The sequence below is a fragment of the Cupressus sempervirens genome, chromosome 4 (assembly GCF_028749045.1).
Source record: "Cupressus sempervirens isolate cs-2001-9-10 chromosome 4, ASM2874904v1, whole genome shotgun sequence".
Lineage (NCBI taxonomy): Eukaryota > Viridiplantae > Streptophyta > Pinopsida > Cupressales > Cupressaceae > Cupressus > Cupressus sempervirens.
The window spans coordinates 228,178,955-228,203,740 of NC_143121.1; positions in this window are offsets into that span (position 1 = coordinate 228,178,955).

Here is a 24,786-nt window from a genome sequence, read left to right on the forward strand (position 1 = left end):
CCAAGTTGGTCATTTGTTGTTAGACATGACCCAAGAGGAAGGCCGATAAAGTATAATGTGATCGAAGAAGAAGAAATTGAAGAAGCAGAAGAGGAAGTAAATGATTATCAGGAACAACAGTTACCCAGTGGTGAAGATGAAGAAGATGGGGATGATTTTGGTCATGCTGACGATAATGGTGATAATGATGATGATGATGTTGATGACGATCATGATCATGGCGATGATGGTGATGATGATGATGGTGATGAAGATGATGATGATGGCAATGAAGATGGTGATGATGATGATGATGATGATGACATGGATGAAGATCATGATGATCAATGAAATGTCTAGCTAGGATCAATGTCAACTATGATAGGGTTTTGTACAACCAAACTTTTATTTGTAAACCATATGTGCACATATAAACATTTAGTAGAACATGTCAATTTTTTTTTAGATATACACATTAGTTACACTAAATTTTTAACTTAAGACAAATGATTGACATATAAAATCTACTTTATTATTAATATTTTTTTTTGGTAAGTCTATTACTTTAATTTCGTTGTTGATTTCTAAGAGTTACTAATTTTTTTCACAGGGCGATATGGATGCACCATCTCAGACACCTTCAGTAGAGGTAAACATTAAATATTGTAAATTTAAATGTTAATATAGAAACAAAAGTCATATTATTATGTTCTTTTCTTTATGGCTTTGGAGTTGTTTTGATGAAATTTCACTGATATTTAATGTCACAAATGATAGGAAAAAGCTAGAATGATTGCTGATCAAATGCGATCTAAAATATGAGCTTCATATCTACATAACATCGCCCTTAGTACTGACCTTGTGTTCATCACCCAGAAAATCAAGCAAAGATACACTTATGAACTTGTTAACATTATCATCGAGGGTGACAAAAGTGAGGAGAAAGAGGCACTGAGAATGGAATTGGGCTGTAGAATCCAATCTTTGCAGGTAAGCAGTAATTCGACTAAAGCAATAATAGAAGTTCAATAGATATGAATATTTTATACTATCTTATGGATCTTGATCTCTAATTTTATGTGTACTTGTATAGACATTTGTGCCATTTGTGACATCACATGGTGAACATGGTGATGGTCATTGCGCACAACCTTCGTGTAAGTATCACTTTGTTTTCATCAACATTATAACACTTACTTTTTTTTTGTGGACATTTCTAGCTAGTATCCGATTTGATCTTTATCCATTGCAAATGTCTTTGCTAACAATATTGTATTCCTCAGCTCATTATGATGTGCAGACTCCTCCTTCAATTTTCGGTCCACTATTTCCTAGTGCATTGTCGGCAACAAGGGCCATGCAAACATCTTCATCTATGCCCACTAGAACTGGTAAAACCTTGTTTTGCTATATTTCGTAATGTATTTGTACAAGTTGATGAACAATGAAGTAGCATATCAGTGCTTAAATGATGTCTACAGAAGCTTGCATACACACACCACGCATACATACATACATACATATATTGTACTACGTGGGTAGGATTTTGTGCTACTTTTTGAATTAATGTTTCAGATTCACATGGAAAAAATAGTCTAACCTTTGAATCCAAAAGTAAACTGAAACATCATTTAAAAAATATATTTTAATTTTGTATTCTATGTTTCTCTACGATGTTTCTGTACGATGTATGTGCATAGATACTTTTATATTCTTGAACTGTCACTGTGATAACAGACCATGGACCATTGAAAGCTATCCTAAACATAGATGATTAAAAATCACACATTATCTTATCATAAACATAAACAACAATATATCATGAATTCTAAAAATATGGTATCTTTAATACACTATTTGATTATCCTGAATTAAATCCTTAATGGAATGCGAGGAAAAACCATTTTTGCTAGTCAATTTCTTCAATTTGATTATATCCATAAGTATGCTTTAATTCATTTGGTGTCTACTTTAATTGTCACGATGTTTCAGTTGATAGACTAGCAGAGAGCAGTATTGGTGAAGTTGATCCATTTCCTGGAGCATTTCGTGTCATTAGTACTGGTTCATATGAAGGGATATTATTGCTAAATAAGAAAACCATGTTTCCGTTAAGAGAACGAAAGCTTCCAGGTGCTTTAAAATTGTTTTTATTTAAAGTGTAAAAAAAATCTATTTTTATATTACTCGTTTTGGACTGATAAATCCTTTATGTTTTTGTAGGTAATAATGTTTTCTTTGAACATCTTTTTCATATGACATTGAGACTATTCGGACCCACCATACATAAAAGGTACGTAGTTTCATATCATTTCTACATAAATTTTCTTTTCTTTCATTTACTGTAATATATTAAAGCTATTGATCTAACAATCTATTTGTTTTTAAAAAGGTGGAATTTACAAACCATGGAATTAAAAAATCAGCTCATTACATCTTTTGACGAGAAATTTGGAAAAGAAATGTTTGACAATGGCCTACTTCTCAAAAGAGCAAAAAAGCATATAAAGACTGTGAGGGATCAATATAGAAGGGCTCTTAAGGATAACCCAAAGTACGACCATCCAGCTATGATTCCACCAATGGAGTGGAATGAAATACTAGAAGATGCAAAGGAGAAAAGGCAATCTGAAGATAGAGGTAATGAAGCAACATAGGGCAAAAAGAGGTATGTCATGATAGTATTAAGTACATTATAATCATGCACTAATTATTCATATTTGTAAATATATAATCTAAGATGTTTGAAATTGTTCATAGATTGCAAGACACATCTGTGGCTACAAAAGCGAGAGTAGAAAAGTTTGGCCAACACAAACTTGGCTCTGGTGGCTATATGAATCTCCAGTCTCGAGTTGTAAGTAGGAGCAATGATATGAAATAAATTTTTTTAATATAATGTTGCAAAAAAATTTGTTTAGTGAAACCATATATACAAAACTGATGATATTAAGCAAAAAATACAGGGCACAAAATTCAATGTGGAGGTCACAGATGAAGATAGAAAACATGCCTTGAAGGAAGGCTATAAATTCGTGGCTACATGCCTACTCAAAGAATCTATAAGCCTTGCTCAAGAATCCAATTCACCAAATGATATCTCATAGGTAAATTGGTTAGATGAAAAGTAAATGAAATTGAATAGTTGATCCTTTTCTTTTTTGGTATTAGTTTTGGACGTAAATTGACTACATAACAATGTGCATAAAATTTTATTGCGTCCTTCATATCCTACCACAAAACCTGCTCGTGACGAAGGCCATAATGTGCATTATAGTGGTGGAGGTATTAATTTTCTATTGGAAATTAATTATGCAATCAGAAATATGAAATGTTCTCCTTCCATTTATTGTCCAAGCATGCTCTTATAGAAACATATATTCTATGCTCATTGTGCAGATCTTTTAGAAAATGTATTGTTTAAAGACTGATATTAGTTTGTGAGCCATTACCACCAGGTCTTCAGATCGTTGAGGCTATTTTACTGTATGATTTGAAAATCCATAACTATAGTTTTCATCACTGGAAGGTGTGTCTGTGTTGCTACTCAATTCCATTGCAGTGTACATGAGATTTTGTTTGTTTGAGCTGAGACTTTTCTCTTGGCTATTTGTTGTTTATTAAATCATAGTAGTTTGCATTTCCTATATTATATATTTAGGGTATTCTTGAGCAATGAGAACCAGGTTTATAGATTGGGAAGGCAATTTATTATATGATTTGGATCATTCACATAGTTTTGTTCTTATTTCTCTAACACTACTTTAAAGATTATCTCTGGTTGCTGAAAGATATTCATTATTTTAAAATAGGGATCTTTAAGCTTTTGATCAGTAGTTGATAATGATTTCCAACTCTGTACTTTGATAAATCATTTGTTCTAACAAATCTCATAGAGTAAATATTTTGATATTGCTATCATGATTTAACTGTGTAGTATTTGAGTCAAATTTATTGACTCATATTTCATGTGCAGTGCTCAAAATGAATCCATCACTCATGATAATATTTTTTTGAATATTTCAGAGCATGTTGAACATCATGTTGAAGGAGTGGAACATGTTTCAAGTGTTCAACATGTTGACGTGGCGGTGAATCAAAATGTTAATGTACATGATGTGGCATTGTCAGGTAAGAAAAATGCATGTTATGTTGTACTAGTACTTAATTATAGACTGATAAAAGTTAAAAAAAGAAAAAGAGTATGCCAATTTATCCCATTCAATTGTTCTTGCAACAGAGCCCCCTTTAGTGCAGCAGCCTCCTGCTCCTGCAAAGAGAAGGAGCCATTGTAATTTGACATTACACATGCTAGAAGAGGAGCAGAATGATGCAGATATGGATGCTCCTATGAGCACTTTTCTTAAGAGAGATCATAAAAACAAAAAGAAGAAATGATGTTTTAAAAATCTTCTTTCAAAAACCTTGTTGGATAATGAAAGAACTTTGTTTTAAGTAATTATGTATGAATGATGCGTATTAATACTGATTTTTATCTTATGTTAATGAATATTTTTATGTCTTAATGAAGTCTTGATTAGTATTGTGTATTAATGAATTTTATATCATATTAATGAATGTTATGTGATTGTATTGATTGAATGTTATGGTTCATAAATGGATGAATGAATCAATGAAGTATGTAATTAGATGATAATGGGTACTTTAGATTGATGTTAGGGGGAGGGGGGTGAGGCTAGACGAGCTTCCACCTTCACATGGTTGGCCTTGTTAAGTAGAGAATATTATAGTATTCTTGAAACCAAGTGAAGCTCAAACTAACATAAAATGGTCACTTCGCATGTGGTAGGTCTAAAATGATCCACGACTACTGCTGCCCATAACATGAATTTGTGAAATACATTTTGATATCACCAATTTCAACACTCTATTCGAAGCATAGGAGTGGCCTATAGTCTTAGCATGAATTTTGAGTAATGCCTCAGTCCAGATTGCCTCAGAAGTGGCTGGAAGAAGCCTCCACAAGTCTAAGACTATGAACTCTCCCTGCCTTGGCCAAGAAGAACTTGCCAACTCTCTACTATTATGGCAAACTACAGAGTGGTGTGGCTGGTCTGCAACCAACCAATAAGTTCACAATTAAAGGAGTGAGCCTTCCTTCACCAAGGATTGCTAAGCAACGATCTCAAGTGTACCAATTTGATCAATGCTCTAATCCTTATTGAGAATCTTGTCCCAATCAATCTCTAGATGAAATAGGGACACAAAGTGACTAGTCAAATCGTGAATAAAACCTAAACGTCTGAAACTTTCATCCTTATATCTTCCAAGGTCACTCCAATGAATCCCAACCAGTTTCGTTGCTTCTTGTTGAGAAATCCCAACATTGACACCCAATCGAGATTGATCCCCAAGACCAATGCATCACATGAAGAAACTACATTCGTAAGTGCCATAACAAGCGCAATGCACTCTTACTCTATGATGCAGAGGTGGTGTGTGGTATCCATATTCTTCATATGAGATAGCAAATCCATTCATTTAGCAACAACTCTTTACTCCAATGTCCCCTCAAGGACTTACCTTCCATGCTACCCCAAGTGCACTTAGAGTTTCCCAAACACCATAAATTCTTCCAAGGCTTCAACCTTCATTCTTTCTTTGTGAATTATCTCCTCGTGGCCTTTCCACCATGTTCCATCCATCCATTCATTTTGGACAACTAATCTCTTACCCAACATTCATATCTAGCCTTAAAGCTAGTAGCCCTCACCAGTCACTAATTTGGATTTCTCTCCAATAGTTCCCAAACAACTATGGAAACTAAAACTTGATTAAGATACCCTTTTGGGATCTATACATCCTACCTAAGTTTCAATATCAACCCTTTTGGACCATACCCAAGATCCGATACCCCTAGCCTATCCACACTAGGCCTAATTCTCCAATTTTACACAGCAACCCACAACTCCACTGAACCCTACGATTAAAAAGGGTGAAAAAGTCCTTCTAGGGGTTGAGAAACAATATATTTTCAAGATTTTAAGGTTCTACCCTTTACACAACACATTTGCCACCAAACCCTTGGTTTTGGGGTCATTAATCTAGGGCCTGTTCAACAGGACCTCTAACCATATCACCAGAACAAAATAATTGCATAAACACTTCATCACTGATCCCCCCATATGCATTTGATCACCAATCATCTTCAATCCTGAAGTAAATTAATTTTAATATGACTAGTGTCTATATTGGTATGTATAGAATAGTATAGAAATTGTACGGACAACCAAGAATTGAATAAATTTTTTGAGTTTTCTTGCACATTTGAAGCATATTTTGGTGGTTTAATCTTTCATTCATGTTGGGAAAGTGTTATCAAGAGACTTTGAATCAGATTTACTACATTTATTAACAGGTTTAAATCTTTATTGTTGTTGTCACGCCAAAAGTCACAGTTTTGCCTAGTTTAACATGAAGAAATGCGGGTTCCATCCAATGTGTACTCTTAATTGCTTCTTGGGATGGAACCCATAGCACTAACATGCCCAACTAACCTCTAATATGCAAGAAAAGTGAATATTTGCAAGTTATTGTGAAAGAAATGCAAAGCTGAGTGCTGGAACGACTAATTTGGGTACCCAAATGACTGTTAGGTGTTATGCAGCCGTACATCTGGCTTAACAAGGTATAATTTTTATTTGATATTCTTTGAAGACATGATGATTGAATGGTGAATCCTAATTTTTAGATCTTGGAAGTGTGTTCTTGACCTAGATTGGTGATACCCTTGATTTTGAGGGTTTTAAGGCTTGAATTTGGGGGTTTCATATCAAAAGTCCTTGTAGGATGAAATTGATGATGGATTTGTATAATTAGGCACAAAATATGATGAATCTATGAATTTGGTGGAGTTTGGATAAGTATATTGCATAGTTGCTTTGTAAAACCTCATGTTTTAGCCTTGAAAAATAGTGACAATCATGATTTTTGGCCCACATGTGGAGGGCCCCACCCTTCTAGCCAATTGAATGGTAGTGACTAAATGATTATTTTGACCAATGAAATGCTTGCAGCAGGAAGTGCCATGTGGCATCTACAGGAGGCTCATCATAACGTCAGGACACTAAGGAGGAAGATGTAAGATGCTACACTATAGCCATAAGATTAGAAAGATAGAGTTTGACTATTACGATGTCATGAAATTCCATATGATCAGGGGCTTCAAATAATAGAGCTAAGATATCATGACATGGTGTATTGGTGTGAGGTCATAAATTGAAAATTGTAAGCTTGACATATTTAAAAATTGTAGGTTTCTCGTATGGTCGAGAGTTGAAAATTAAAATGCTAAGATATTACAAATTCATCATAATATCATATTGTCATAACACCATAATATGCATAAGTTCCAAATTTCAAAAGTTTCATAGATGGATGTGGATTCTGCCCAAGCAATCAACCAATGGAAATTTAAGAAGTGACAGGAAGAAAAGATAAAATCATATTGTCTAAATGGATGTATTGTATCATATTTAATTTTCACTATTTTAAGAAATATTTTAATCCATTCCTCTATATTTCGAGCCTTTTTATTGCCAAATCTTTTCCCATGCAGAACTTCATTTCAATCTTATTGTCCACAGACATGAATTTAAACCTTGTGCCTCCCCCCTGCATATTGCTGCTTTGGCAAAGAGAATTCTAAGAAAGAAGTGTTTTCTTTTTCTAATTTTTAATGCCAAAATTCATCCAAATGCTTTGGGGATGCTTTTTTCATTTTTAATTTATTTATCTTATATGTGGCTTGATTTAACTGAAATTCTTAGAAGTTATTTTTTAGATCTATAGAATTGAAACCAACTAAATTGTATACCTATCTGAGAGAGTAGAGATAACTGGTGGATTTATTGCTGAACAATGAATTAATATCTCTTTTTTGATTGTTCTATCTCAACAAAATAAAAAAATCTTGATCGATGCAGTTGTCCATGTTGTGAATGAAGATTATGTAGAAATGGAAAATGATTTTACAAGGTTGGGATTTCTGGCTCCTGGTATAGATGTAGCTCCTATTGTTCCAGCATTAGAAGCGATATGGCAGAATTCTGTTGGGAAAGGACTCGCTCACTTTAATTTTAGGACTGTTACTGGTAAACTTATCAACACGTATTCCAACCCTTGCAATTTATTGCAATTTGTCTCATTTGGCTTCTAAGTAATTTTCATTATTGTAGATCATCAATTTTCCTAGTTTGTTTTGATTCTTTTAATACTTCTGATGCTCAAGCCTCAAACTAAGCTTAAGAATATTAGTCAGTATTCACTGTAAATTAGGGACAATTCTATGCAATTTTTGGTAATAATTTGACTTGCCCTTGACTCTTGATAATCTCTGAATTAGCATGCTATGGTAAATACTATCAGTGTTCATGGTGCAAGTTTAATGCCCACTCTTGCCAACTTTTTTTCTAGTTGCTCCTCCAAAACCTACATCTTGTTGGATTTCATCTTAAGTAATTTGTTTTCTTCTACTAGAGAGTAGAAACCATAGTACTGAACAATTCTGAAATAAGTATACCAAGTGAAATATAATATTATTATATTCAGGATTAACTTGTTCAATTATACAATTTGAATATCTTCATATTTAATAATAGATATCTCTACTAGCTATTTTATTAGAGACCTTAACTCATTTATATCTTTTGATGTTGTCATAACTGTATATGAGAAATGTTAGTATGCTAATAGAAACCAAATTTAAATAAAGCTTCTACAAACTAAACAAAATTTATAAACTTCAAGATAGACTAAGATGAGCTCTCAATTTGAGAATATCAGCCGTTAATGGGCTCTCTCAATGAGAAGCTCTCTTGTTCAGTAGCTTTGTCTAAATAGATAGGATGTATGCTCAAGCTTTATGCTTCAAAAAAGGCTTCAAATGGAGTTGGAATTTGGGTGTGAGTGTATGGTTTTGATGTAAAATGGCTTCTCAAAATGGCATTATGACTTTACTTCATGGATTGTGTTATTTTGCAAAGGGAAAGGATCCAATTTATAGGCAAGAGGCTTGAGGGATTGAGGGCTAAGATGCAAGGATGGGAAAAAGCTTATGGAGGGCTCAGATTGCATGAGAGGAGAGCACATGGATTGTGCTTCCTTATAGCCAATCAAGGAGTGACACATGTCACATGGTGAGAGGATGGAGGAAAGGAGAAGGATGAGTCAACAAAGGAGGCTCAAGGGATAAAATCTTCATAAAGACCCTCATAATGACTTGTAAGAGCAATAAAAGGGCTTGTAAGCGTCATTTATGACCTAGTGGACTTCATAAAGTTTTATGGTTGAGATATTTTGAGGGTGATGAGAGCAATTTCGACTTGGACTTGATTAGGAAGGTTTTAATCTTGTTTAGGCTTGTGCAAATGATTAGAGGATGGTTTAGGATGGTTTAGGATTAGCTTAGGGATAGGCAAGTGGATGGCATTTAATGAGGGTGGGTGAGGAGGAGATATTTGTTAACTTTGCCTTGAGTTAGCAAGTCTTAACCCATGTTTAGGGAATGTGACAAGGTTATGAGGGGATTAGGATTAGGTTTAAAGACATCTTCTAGAAGAGTCTAGACTTTGGATGAGAATAAAGACTTTCTAGAATATTCTAGAATTTCCTAGGATGAGGATGAAGACTTTCTAGAAGAGTCTAGAACTTCTTAGGATGAGGATAAATTAGATTTTTAGGAAATAAATAAAGTTTTATTTATTTCAAGGGTTTGGGTTGAGGAGATATTTATTAAAACTTTTTTAATAAACATGAGGATCAATATTTAATCTTAATTAAATATTTTGAGTTGGGATTAGGGGTAGCAAATGATGGGATTAGCCTTTAATCGAAATTAAATAAGGATTAGAAGATTTTGGAAGAGGTTATTGGTTATAAGGAAATTGGCCAAGTTTTGGGCAAAAAATAAATTTTTTATTTATTTTAGGATTTTTGGTCAATTTATTAATTAAATAATTAATAAGTAAGGAAATAATGTTTAAATAAGATTTAGACATTTTTGGGAGGGATTCCTTGATTAAATATTTTTAATTAAGATAAAGGGATTTAATGGCATAAAAATTAATTAATTAATAAATGATGATGTCATCAAGGATTTTTTTTAGAAAATAAAAATATTATTTTCTAAAAGATTTTTAGGTGTCTACATTTTGCCCCTCTTTGATGTGATGCCGCAAGTGACATGGCATCAAAGATAATAAAATAAGATGCCCAAGGCTAGAGTAGAAGTGGAGAGAATGGACTGGGAGATGGCCCCTCAAGAAGGCGATGAGGAGAGAAAGCGAGGCTCGATGACTTCTTGAAAAGTACAAGAATCTTAGATGAGCAAGAAGACTTAGATTTGCTTAAGAGAAGAGGTTTGGTTAGCTCAAACTCTCACTACGGGAGAATGATAAAGGGAGAATCAGAGGCACAAGAGGAAGCAAGCTTAAGATCTCAGGGATTGCAGAGGATGAAGGAGCAGAGCACTATAAAAAAGAATCCAGGATAGGGAGATGGATGAGGGGATTATAAAGCTGATGCAATAGGATTTCAAAGAGTTAGATTGGTGGAAGCTGGGTTTCGGAGATCCCTAGGACTAGGATTGTGGATCTCGAAAGATGAGGCTTGGTGGGTTGATTTGGATTAGTGGATCCCTAAGACTAGGATTGTGGATCCCTAAAGCTAAGAGTGATGAGTGATTCAAAGAGATGCTGATGCATCAGCTGGGGTAGGAGAGACGGATGTTGGATATGGATGGGGGATAATGGAGATGAAGGAAAACCATTGAAGCTTTTTGAGCGGGGGGATACTTCAAAGAGAAGTACCACCATGTAGTTGAGCACTAGATTTGCTATAGGACTATTGGTTAATTGCCAAGGTTACCAAGAACATCAAGGCCTTTTCACCAACCATCCAAAGGATTGACAAACTAACTCAAAATAAACACACAAGGATTGCCCCAGCATCACACATGATTCCCAGAGGAAGCAGTGTGGAAACGACACTGGGTAACCCACAAGAAAAAAAGAAAACAAGCAAAAGACATGATCAAGACCTTATGCTTTGATTGCCCCATTCGTAGTATACCATGATATGGAATATCGTGGCAACCTTGAGGAGGGAACAAGGAGATTGCTTGGAAAAGATATTTCAAGACCCAACAGGGAAGAGTCCAAATCAAAAGAAAGCAAAAATCCAAAAGACAACCGTTTGCCAATGAGATGGGTAGGATGAGGTACTAACGGACCAAGATCAGACATGAGGAAAGCTATATCCTGCAAGGACCTATCGAAGAGCACCTAAGCTGGTGGATTTGGATGAGTGATGTGTCTAGCAAGCTGAACTAAGAAATATAACACTTTGGTGACAAGAAATCTAGCTAAGGGATGCATTGGAATAGCTAACCAAGATGTGTGATGGGTGCAAGATGTTGATCAAGGATGAACTGACACGAACGCTAGATAGATGCAATGATACTAAGCTAAAGAGGATGTACAAGCTAACAGACCAAGATATTTACAAGCAGGCTAAAGCTCAAGATGATAGGATAGTGGGATGGTTCGATGTTGTGCAAGATGTGAAAGCTAAGGGTGGGGTGATAGTGAAAGATATGGATTTGGCAGGATGCATCCAATGATGATGAGAGATTTTGTGACCAAGGATAGCTAGAGGAGCAGGATGAGATGGCTAAATAGGATGGTAGATAGCTAGGATTATGATGGATATATAGAGATGACATTGGGTTTGCATGAGGATAGCCTAGAGCTAGATACCAATGACAAGGGAGGATGGACAAGACAAGATCTCCAAGGAACATAGTGTCCCTAATCAGAAGATAACATTTGTAAGGAGGTCTTATGATTGATGTGAAAGGATTGAAGCTAGGATGGAAAGAGCTGAAGGCAATAGGGAGATGGATGATAACTAGGATGATGGGTGAGGTTGCAGAAGATAAGTGGATAGTGATAGATAAAAGCTGGAGGATGAAAGATAGGTGGATAGTGATAGATAAAAACTGGAGGATGAAAGATAGGTGGATAAATTGGAAGATGGAGCTGGATGGCAAGATGTGACCAAAAGCATGAGGATGATAGGCTAAGCTAGGGATGGCTAGATTATGCATGATGCTTGTTTGCCAAGTTTTCATCATGGTACTTGTCCAAGGCGCTTGAATTGCCAAGTTTTCACCAGTGGACCCTTTTTTTTTTTTTTTTGAAATATTATTTTTTTATTTACAATCAGGCTAATCAAGATATGGTTCAAGCTAATAGACCAATGATATGTATGATACAGATGGATAAAAGCTCAGGATGAGAGGATAGCGGGATAGCTCGATTTTGTGTAAGATGCAGAAACTAAGGATGAGGTGATAGCGTAAGATATGGATTTGGAAGGATGCATCCAATGATGATGATAGATGTGTGACCAAGGATGGGGACAATGCTAAGGTTGGTGGTAGCTGAGCTGATAGATAGTGCTAGAGTGAATGGCTAATGAGAGGATGACATTGGATTTGCATGAGGATAGCCTAGAGCGAGGTACCAATAACAAGGGAGGATGGACAAGACAAGATCTCCAAGGAATACAGTGCCCCCAATTAGAAGATGACATGCGAAAGGAGGTCTTATGATGGATGTGATAGGATTGAAGCTAGGATGGAAAAGCTGAAGGCGCTAGGGAGATGGATGATAACTAGGATGATGGGGTGAGGTTGCAGAAGATAAGTGGATAGTGATAGATAAAAGCTAGAGGATGAAAGATAGGTGGATAGATTGGAAGATGGAGTTGGATGGCAAGAGATGACCAAAAGCATGAGGGTGATAGGCTAAGTTGGGGATGGCAGGATTACGCATGACGCTTGTTTGCCAAGTTTTCATCATGGTACTTGTCCAAGGCGCTTGAATTGCCAAGTTTTCACTAGTGAACACTTTATTTTTCTTTTCTTTTTTGACTTTTTGACTTTGGACTTAGCTGGAATGATTTTGGCTTTCTTCAGCTATTTTGGCTTTTTTGGGATTTTTCACTGGCTGTTGGAATGTTCAATTTTGTTGCTAGTTGTTGGTACACCGGATGTGTGATTTATGCAATAGATCGAATTAGATGGGATTGATGGTAGGATATGGAGGGATGAAAATGCTAGAAAGGAGCATGAGATGGGGATGCTTGCAAGAGCAACATTGGCACAAGTTGGAACGGGTGCGAAAAGAGCATATGGGGGATAGATGGTAGATGCGGGCATGATGGAGGATTTGTGGAAGTGTTCTTGGGGATATAGGCACCCAAGATGGAGTTAGAAGATGGGGGACATGAGTCACTAGATGGGGGATTAGCAATGGTGGATGCCATTATGCATTGGGTTTCAACTTTTTTCTTTGGGATCCACATGGTTTTGGTTTTTCTTTTCATAGGCGTTTGCATTATTTTGCATTCTTTAATTGGATTTTGCCTTTTTGGAGTATGTCTTTTAGAATAGACATATGATTGCCTAGGATGTGGATTTTTAGCTTTATGCATTTTGAAGTTGGCATTTACATTGTTGTGGTAAGCTTTGGAAAGATGGGTAGGAGAAGCTTTGTGAGATGGAGAGGATATGAAAGAGCATGTAGGGGGATGATGATGGATGATGTGCCCTGATATGTGCCTTTGTTGATCTTGCATAGAAATGGATGGAATAGGATTTTTATGATGGCCGATAGGAGGATGGAGGATGGTAGATTTTGGGACATAGGGACCCAAAATGGATTTAGCAGATGAAGGGGGGATATGGTAGGTTGTTTTGGGTTGCAAAGATGGTGGAGGGGGGATGACATAAGATTTCTTGAAGGATTGATGGGAGGCTAGCATGGTGGGCTTGGAGATAGGCTTGGTTTGGGGGTGTGGTGTACCAACACCTTTAGATGGTGAGCCTTTGGATACATATCCAAGACCATGAAATCCTAGATTTTTTTGTGCAATAATAGGCTCTCTGATTCCTTGCTCTTGTGGTCCTAAACCTTGACCTTGATAATGCCATCGATTGAGCATTTGAGCAAGCTGAGGAAACTTTTTGCTTGCAGAAAATGGTAGAAGTGATTTATTAGGTGTATTGCAATGGGGAGATATTGTTCTTAATTCTTTTGCTGAGAGAGGGCCACCGTGGATGAATGTAAGTGAACCAAGAGGGTAGATTATAGATGGCGAAATAGCTTGGATAGGTGGTAAGATGGAAGCATGGAGCGGGGGAGATGGAAGGATAGGATCTTGATGTAGCTGGTGGGATGACAAGATATCTTGTAGTGGAGGAGATATGGCTTGAGGTTTTGGAGATGGAGGAGATGGTGACTGCACTATGGATGGAAGACATGGTACGATGATATCTTCATTTATGCTTTGGGGGATGTCAACATGCTTTTGGGCAGGATCTTGATAGGATTGGTTTGGAGTGGATGGTGTGATAGGAGGTGAAGGGATGGATTCTTCAAAGGCAGCGGATGGATAGATGGGAGATTCAGTAGTGGAGATGGGTGAGTAGAAGATGGATGCATAAGGGTCATTACGAGAGATTTGGGAAATGCTTGGAGGCGATGTGGATAGGATTTGGAGGGATTTGATAGGTGGTGGGATTTTGATGCTTGCGAGAAGTGGAAGGATTTTAAGCAATTTGATGAATGGTATGGGGATGATAGGTATGGGAGATGGAGGTGATATTATAGATGGGGAAGCTTCATCACTAACTACTTCACATGGTTGGATTAGATGACATGGCTTATCGACTGTTGGAGGTGACTTTTCTTGTATTTCCTCTAGGAGATTCCTTGGAGACTCGTGTGTCAAAGGTGGAGGTGGATTGACAGGAATAGCTAGAGTGATGGGGGTGGAAAATTGGAAGCTTGGTTGATGGGGTGATGGAGGGGAAGCTAGAATATCAGATGGCATGACTAGATAGTTTGGAATAACTCTTTGATTTTGGGGGATGCTTGGGGGAATGTTTCTAAGGCTTTCAATATACCCGTCATAGTCAACAAGATTTTCATCATCATTGTAATAGGAGGTGGCAGGAGCAAGGACAATGCGACCAAACACATCATGATAGGATTGGTACTTCATGCTTTGATGATGAGTTTGATGGGGATGGAGTCTTGCATATGGATGAACACGGAAGCTCATGGTTGGATTTGGGTTAAGCACAAATTTTGGATTGGCTGATGAAAGATTTCCTAGGGAGAGTCAAAGTTGCATGATAGACCTAAGGAGGATTGGCTAGAGATTTTTGGCTTTCTTGTGGGTGGAAGACTTCAAGGGTATGCTATCAAAAAGTGAGATATTTGCTTTCCTATGTGCTGGATTGGTGGATATTGTGTCAACCTAAGAATAGACTAATGATCCTATGGGCATGACATGAGATTGATCACTTGTGGATCCCAACCTTTAGCTCAAGGTGATGAGGGATAACAAGTGACAAAGCTAGATTACCCTAGACAAAGCTCTGTCAAAGGGATAACCTTGGTGAGGCTGGTGGATTGGTCAGATTGATTGGATAGAAAATTCTAGCAGAATGACAACAACTCTCTAAAGGCTTGGGTGTGATTTTGGATTGGGTTGCTAGCTGGCTGGGGGGATGATTTGGAGAGACTTTGGATTTGGGATTGTTCTAAAGCAAGGAACTAGATAGATTCAGTTGTAGCGGGGGAGCTTGGATGATTTTTTGATGAGGCAGTGACTACACTAAGTATGCCTTAAGTTGGGAGATTTCTGCTTTTCTAGGATTTCGACCAAAATTGGCAAACATTCATTCAACAAATAAAAGATCAAGCAATAGATAGAAACAACCAGATAGAAGTTTTTTATTCTCAGAAAGTGATACTTGCACCAAGGAGTGTGTATGTTCTACAAATGTTTTGATTAGTCACCTCAAACACATTAACATCCTAGATGGTTGTCTACAAGGCTGACAGTTGGTTTAGCTAAGGAGTCCTCGATATACCCAAGGTACGTGAGGCCCAAATCCATAGATGAGACCAAAAAGATGTCACACAGCTGAGAGGAGTGGTAACCCACTTCTCCTCTTTCACTTCTCAAGGGTATAAAGTTCCTTGAAGCTTAGCCTGAGTGACAAAATCTTGATCCCAAGAGAGGTGTCTTTTGATTCACCTCCTGATTCTTATACTCCGCTAGAATGCTGGAGTTGAGGTCATCCAAGGGGTGATGAAATCCCCAAGCAGGCCTCCTAAAAAGAAACAAGGTTTTGGATCCTAATCTTATGCACCCAAGATGGCCTCGAAAGACGACAAGGGGAGAGAAGACTTGGATGACCTTGGGCTAAAAAAAATGCTTGTTCTTTTACCAACTGACTCTTATGTGTGCTAATCTAGACTTTGCAAGCACTCATGTTTAAGAGACAATGTTCAATTCCAACTTGAAGCGCCAACAAAAGTAAATAGATCAAAGAATGCAAATAATAAGAAGAGTTAGGGTCAACAAAAGCAAACTCGCACGCCAAGAGGCCCTCCACATCAAGTATCGATTAATTTTCTTTAAGGCATTCAAGATTGAGTGTGAGTTTGTTTTAAGCCCAAAACAAAAGTGTGTGAGATTCGATTTCAAGCGCGCGCCCGGAGGCTCTCCACATCAGTTTTTGTTCAATTTTAGTGCCCAAACTTGAAGTGTGACTGATTTAATCTAGAGTTTTGATCATTTAAGAATTTTGATAAAGTTAAAGCAAACATTCAAAGACCAAGTGAGTGAGTTAGATTGTGGAACATTTAACACCTTTTTCAAGTAGACCCATCCCCATAAATGGCGCTGAGATTGCAACCAATGGTTAATATTTGATGGGTGATTAGAAAAGAGGTGAGTCCAAGGAACTACTCAAATTGATTTTTGAAAATTTGTATTTTAACTTAACAAAGTTTCTTAAATGTCCAAAAATCAAACTTTACCTAGATTGCATGTGGAAAAGAGATTTGTTTTGTTCAATTTTTAGAAGCTCCAAATGAAGTGTTTGATATTGCAATGGTTAATTGATCCTTGGCATTCAAGATTGGATTTGTTGTTTTAATCATGCATTCAAGGAAAATTTTATTTTAATCCATGGCATTCAAGAGTGATTTTAGCAACATGCATTCAAAGACAAGTGGTTAAACATTCAAGTGTTTTCTTTTGAGCATTCAAGATTGAGATTTTGTGTGTTGTTTTAAGAACTTTGAAGTGCTTTGTTTTAACCTTAGATCATTCAAGATTGTTTTGGACTCAAAAGTGAAAATGACTCTTTGGACTTTGCTTTTCATTAAAGATTTTGTGTTCTAGTTTGCATATTTTAAGCCCAAAAATGATATTCCTAAATTGTTTTGATGCATGAAAAACTTAAGAAACATTCAAGATTTTGCAATAAGACATTTGTTTGGAACAAATAAAAAAGCTTTTAGGACAATTTTTGGCAATCATTTAGGACTCTTAGTTTTCATGAGATTTTTTAAAAGAACTTTAGTGTGCACTTAGTGTTGATTTTGAACCTTTTGAAATGGAAACTTGAAGTTCTTTTTAAATTCCCAAAAATTAAGTGTTCCTAATTTTGCATGAATGCATCTAAAACCTTGATGTTGCAAGGATGCAAATGATTAGATTGGTTTAGTTTCACTTGTTAAAAGATTTTTTCTTTTTTGCAAATTTTTAATTTTTCAATGGATTTAAGTATGATTTGGGGGTTCATTTTAAGCACTAAAAAGAAGTGTGTATGATTTTGCTTCCTTAAAAAAAAAAATGGCCAAGATCTCCCACAAGAAGAAGAAGAAGAAGTAGATGGAATAAGAAGAATATAGACAAGAAGAGGAAGAAGAATTTCAAGTTCTTTGTCCACCTATAAGCTTGAAAAATCTGCAAACACTATGAGATAGATTATGAGTTCCTTTGTCTTCTTCATGCTCATGTGGACCTACAAAACCAATTTATACAATCCTACCAATCACAAAAACAAGTAAAATTAGCCAAAATCAGCAAATGACATACAAAACTTGACTAAAAATGCTAATGAAGATGACCCATGCGGGGTCCCACCGGGCGTGCCAAAATGTATATGAGAAATGTTAGTATGCTAATAGAAACCAAATTTAAATAAAGCTTCTACAAACTAAACAAAATTCATAAACTTCAAGATAGACTAAGATGAGCTCTCAATTTGAGAATATCAGCCGTTAATGGGCTCTCTCAATGAGAAGCTCTCTTGTTCAGTAGCTTTGTCTAAATAGATAGGATGTATGCTCAAGCTTTATGCTTCAAAAAAGGCTTCAAATGGAGTTGGAATTTGGGTGTGAGTGTATGGTTTTCATGTAAAATGGCTTCTCAAAATGGCATTATGACTTTACTTCATGGATTGTGTTATTTTGCAAAGGGAAAGGATCGAATTTATAGGCAAGAGGCTTGAGGGATTGAGGGCTAAGATGCAAGGATGGGAAAAAGCTTATGGAGGGCTCAGATTGCATGAGAGGAGAGCACATAGATTGTGCTTCCTTATAGCCAATCAAGGAGTGACACATGTCACATGGTGAGAGGATGGAGGAAAGGAGAAGGATGAGTCAACAAAGGAGGCTCAAGGGATAAAATCTTCATAAAGACCCTCATAATGACTTGTAAGAGCAATAAAAGGGCTTGTAAGGGTCATTTATGACCTAGTGGACTTCATAAAGTTTTATGGTTGAGATATTTTGAGGGTGATGAGAGCAATTTCGACTTGGACTTGATTAGGAAGGTTTTAAGCTTGTTTAGGCTTGTGCAAATGATTAGAGGATGGATTAGGATGGTTTAGGATTAGCTTAGGGATAGGCAAGTGGATGGCATTTAATGAGGGTGGGTGAAGGAGGAGATATTTGTTAACTTTGCCTTGAGTTAGCAAGTCTTAACCCATGTTTAGGGAATGTGACAAGGTTATGAGGGGATTAGGATTAGGTTTAAAGACATCTTCTAGAAGAGTCTAGACTTTGGATGAGGATAAAGACTTTCTAGAATAGTCTAGAATTTCCTAGGATGAGGATGAAGACTTTCTAGAAGAGTCTAGAACTTCTTAGGATGAGGATAAATTAGATTTTTAGAAAATAAATAAAGTTTTATTTATTTCAAGGGTTTGGGTTGAGGAGATATTTATTAAAACTTTTTTAATGAACATGAGGATTAATATTTAATCTTAATTAAATATTTTGAGTTGGGATTAGGGGTAGCAAATGATGGGATTAGCCTTTAATCAAAATTAAAGAAGGATTAGAAGATTTTGGAAGAGGTTATTGGTCATAAGGAAATTGGCCAAGTTTTGGGCAAAAAATAAATTTTTTATTTATTTTAGGATTTTTGGTCAATATATTAATTAAATAATTAATAAATAAAGAAATAATGTTTAAATAAGATTTAGACATTTTTGGGAGGGATTCTTTAATTAAATATTTTTAATTAAGATAAAGGGATTTAATGGCATAAAAATTAATTAATTAATTAATTAATAAATGATGATGTCATCAGGGATTTTTTTCAGAAAATAAAAATATTATTTTCTAAAGGATTTTTAGGTGTCTACAATAACTAGCCTTTTTAAGCTCAAATAACTCTTTTAATGAAAAGATTGGTTTCTATGCTGGTGACCCAAATAATTTGTATAGTTGATGCCAAATTATTTTTGAAGTCTTTGATATATCAATGGGCTGTAATTCTTAATCTGCTATATGAGATGTAATGAAATTTTTTACTTAATCGTACCTTTATTTCTAATGTTTATTCTATCATTTATGATTTTTCTGACTCTGTAGGTGCTTTATTGATCCTTCGACTTTGCAAGCATTTATACATCAATTATATTATTCTTTTCAGCTTTCTGTCTACAAAACTTAATGACTGCTAAATTATTTCATTAAAGTGGTTTACATTGTGAGAACTAAGATATCTGGTAGCCTATATTTCCAATGCTTGTATCAATTTTCTGGCCTTGTGGGTGCTTTCATTGTTCCATTGATTATTCCCTAAACATTTGAGCATCAACTGGATTTTTTCGTTTTAGCTTCCCCTGTGCAAGTCTTATGTATGCTCAAATTCTTTCATGGAAATATTTTCCATTCAAAAGATATCTGGCACAATATCCAGATTGATTCGTGAATAAAAATAGCTTTTGTCCATGGCTCAACTAAAATTTGATTGTCTGATGCATGATAAAAACTGATTCTGTCTATAGCTCAAGACACTGAAAAGCTTCTTAGTTCTAGAAATGTGTAAATAATACAAGGGTATATAAGATTGTGTTTATGATATATAATATGACATCAGATGAATTATATGAGACAGATGAGCAATTCCTTGACTTAAACTTGCAGTCTAGAGTGTTGATAGAAACTCAAATAACTCTCTTGTTATGCAACAATCAACATTGTCTAGTACAAAATCGTAATCTACAATGTTTTTTTTTTGCAAATAGGCGCCATAGTTATCTAGGGTACAAGAAATTTTCTCTAATTTTTTTTGTTTCTAATTCTAGATGCATGATTTTACTACAAAAATGCTTATGATTCAGTCTTAAGGATATTGACGACTAGAGCACTTTGTTAATAAATAATTAACATCAGGTCAGTATCTTCTACATAAATTCTGCACCATAGCTTCATTTTCTATCTATATTGTACTCTTCAATAACAGAATAGATTTGGAGTGTCTCTATTCTCTTCAATGTATTAAAAAAGAACCTTGGATTTGTTTAGTTTAGTTTCTCTGAGTTACTCTATGTAGTGATGCAGAATCTCCTTTTATAGAATGTGAATGGTTTTAGATGCACACCAATATGGACATTGTGTCAATGCCAGACTATATGCCTATTGATGTCAGCAGCATGGACATCAAATGTGTCCTCTTCCATTGTATTCCTTGTTGATGTCAGCAGCATGGAGATCAATTTCTTAATTCAAAAGATATTATTTAGAATTGCAAAGAGTGATCCTCATGTCCTCCACTCTCTTTAGTCTTCTATTTATTCTCTTAATTTTCATGTGTTGTAACTCCTATTGGAAATCTCATTTTTAATGAAATTAATGTGTAGTCTCTATTTGCATAAAAATTCAACAGACTCGTGTACCAGTATCTAATACGCATACCTGAAAGGTTTTCTCTTGTTATTCACTCATTGCTGACTCAAGAAGGAATTTGTTTCACTCTTCAACCAGACTTCAAGTTTCTTGAGGTAGAGAGAGTTGAATTAGTTTGTATTAGATGAAAATATAATTTGAGTAGGGTTTTTATATAAAGTATCATCATGTGAAACAACATTGTATTTTAGAAAATTCTACTTCGTTAATATGATTTAGTGAATTCAATCCTTTCTAATGATCATTATATTGATTCCTATTATTGTTAGCAAGAAAAAAATTGTTAAAACAAGGAGTAGCTTCAAAAGGTTACAAGAAAAGTTGGATATGATAACTGCCCCTGAAGAGAAAAGAAGTTCAAGCTATCATAGATATCCAAATAGCCAAGAACATAAAAGGAAAAGAATACAAAGAGTGTACGATCAAGTGAAGGAAAAGGCCAGTTGACAAAGCCACTTGTATGCATGCTTTTGAGGTGGCTAAGCAAGGGATAATAGTTCCAAAATCTTTGTTACATGTTCATGAGTTTTAGACTAGGAAAATTTTTATCTACATGGAGAGATTGCTTTAGGAGTACCCAACCCTTCCTTACATACTTTTTGCTAGCTTCTATTTGCTCAGTTTTACATGTAGACTTTCTACTTTGTTATGTTACTTCGGTTTTGTTTGTGTTGTTTCAAGTGCGCGAGTTAGAGGTTATTCCTTTGACCTTTTGGTCTACCTGGATGGAATGTCTTCTTTTTTGAACCCTTCTCATTAAGAATAATACAATGCAAGCATGGACAAGGAGTGGTAGTCCTAGAGCCCCATTATTAGTAGCAGTTAGTAGAATTAGCAAAAGTTAGTATACTTAGAAAATAAAGTATACTTAGCCTCTATTATTGAATTCTCTTCCCTATCACACTATCATCAATTTTCCATTATCACGAGGCTCATTCCCTTGCAGTTTGTGCCATCCAGTTAATTGATTCATCTGAGGAATACTAAGATAATCCATTATCCTATCACTGATATCATGCTCCACAATTCCTTCCTTAGGCAGCTCAATTAGTGCATGTGAGCTCAAGTTTGTAGATATTGCTGATAAAACCAAATGAAGAAGATTCCCAATGCTGCAACTGCTTTAGGTAAGAAAAGAGTCCAAACCCACAATAAGCCAAGTAACCCTTCAAAGTCTTTTCAGTCTTTTCTAGATAACCCATATTCATCATTTTTGATCTCATTCACTTCCTCTGTACTATAAAATTTTGGATACATCTTGAACTTGGCATAGGCCTCATAAGTATAGTGCCTATAAACAAATATCTTTGGGCCTTCAAATGAATGAGGGTGTTCAAATGCAAGATCCCAAACCCCCTCAAAGTTACAACAGTGACTTCTTCTTCATTCAATGCCATAGAAGCCTATGATTTTGAAAGAAAGTTTTCATCAGACGCTTCTTCAAGAATTGTCTTAGTTTCATCTCCTACTTCTCCTCCAAGCTAGTTGGCTTGATGGAAGTCCTTCCCTACGGCCTCTCTTATACTAAGTTTGTAGATTGGACAACATTATTGAAAAATGAAACTGTTTCTTCTGATTATGATTCTGTAATCTTGCATGGCGATAATTTCTTAGATGACTGCTCGTACTACCCAACAATGATTGCCTCATATGTTATGGTGATTTCTCAGTAGGTACAAATGCAATCAATCAAATCACAAGAAAGATATTAATCAAGAGCTCTGGTTGATTTGATGCAAGGTTTATTACTTTATATCTCTCCTGGCAACCACCCAATCTACTCCAAATGATCAGCTGAGTCACATAGGTAGCATTCATATCGTGGCTAAGCTATCTACACCAAGCCACCATGAATTTTTATCTTCAATCTAGAGAAGTCAATTATTGCAGAGCTTTGTCATAGCATTGCACATCCACCTAGCAAGCCCAATCCCCCAATAGCATATAGATCCATCAAACCCAACGATACATCTCCAACTCAGCACTGTCATGTCATCCCTAAAGTCCATTCAACAAGTGCTTGGAAAGATGAGTATTTCTCTTAATTTTGCATCATTTGCAAGAATCTACCATGTTCATTGCAAATCCTCATCTTTAAATAGGGAGTGCTCAGTATATTCTACTACGCCTTGAAAGAAATCATCTCAATGTTGATTGTACTAGACATTTGATGTGCAGAATGTTCCCAGAACATTGTATCAATAGATTAAGCACATCATGTGACATTTCCTTGAAGCAACCATATTCAAGCATCATGTGATCCAAACTTTGATTAATCTGCAATGCCAGAACAAACATCAAACATCGACAGTTCCCACATTTGGTGTTGACTTGAGCACTGACATTAATCAACCATTGGCATTCTAACATTCCCAAGTCGTGGTTCCCATGAGCATTGACATCAAACACTCTCCAATATCTCTTCTTGGCATTGTCCATCTTATCTCCCTCCGATGTTCAGCAACATTGAAGTGCAAACAAGAATGTTGAACATGTTTTGCATATATCACAACATTGATAATTGATTTCCTAACTCGCCTGAGTTTTGTAGTGTTCAACAACCTGAACATGGATTGGGAGCTACAAGTGGTCCCAAAATGTGCCATAGATGCTAAGACATCCATGCGAAGAGTGAAGAAGCATTGTATATACATTCATGAGTGACATAGACTTCTGATTCATCATTGAAGCTTTCCATCCTATATTATGACCTACACAAGTACATGTCCAAACATTGATCTCACAACACTGTGCAGGAGATCTGAAACTTGGGACATGTGCTCTCACTTCCTTGTCTCACCACCTGTGCTCCAAATATTCATAATAAGTTCAAGTTTATTTGCAATCCATTTTTTATTCAACTTTAGTCCTTCGAAAGACCCCTAAGATCGAGTGGCTCTAATATTGCAATTTTAAGGTGGTGTTGAAATACTTCCTCTAATGTTAACGCCCTTCTTCCATTATCGCTTCATGAAGTTATTTTTATATAGGACAACTAGAATCCTTTTCACCTACCAATTGACTATCCTACTATAACTTTTATGTCTCCCAGATTTTGCTCTGATACCAGCTAAAATGAGATAGTTGATTAAGATGGTAAGTATTGTTCTGCAAATATGATGATCTTCAAACTGTAGGAAGTATGTCACATTTATTGATTTCAATGTGTATCTTCCCATCAGGAAAGCATATATATATTATTTCCAATATTAACTTTAGGATCGGTCATGGCTCTTAACTGTGAAAGGTCACGATTAGTTGGTGTTCAGTAACTCACTGAATCCAATATAATTGATCCATATACAAGATATTGAATATATATATTATGCACATGATTCAACTTACTTAGATATGAATCTGGTATAGTTTCAGACTTGTTATGAAGATAATCTGACTGAAGCTGTCATATATCAACAGATATGAATATCACAACTAGCATAGATGTCACTTTCAACTTAATGTTCATAATTCTTCCTACATAAATGTCATTACAGTTTTTGTACTCACCCATTATGTTTCTTTATGAAATCAGTTTATTTGCATGCTTCTCAAATCACCAATGTTGCTCATCAATAATTTATCATGTAAGGCCAAATCTTATGAAATTTTACCCTTTGCCAAACTATATGATTGAAGATCAATGCTGGAGATAGCAACTTTTTAATAATTTTGTAGTATCAAAAGATTTCTATGCATCTACATGTTTGTCAATTAC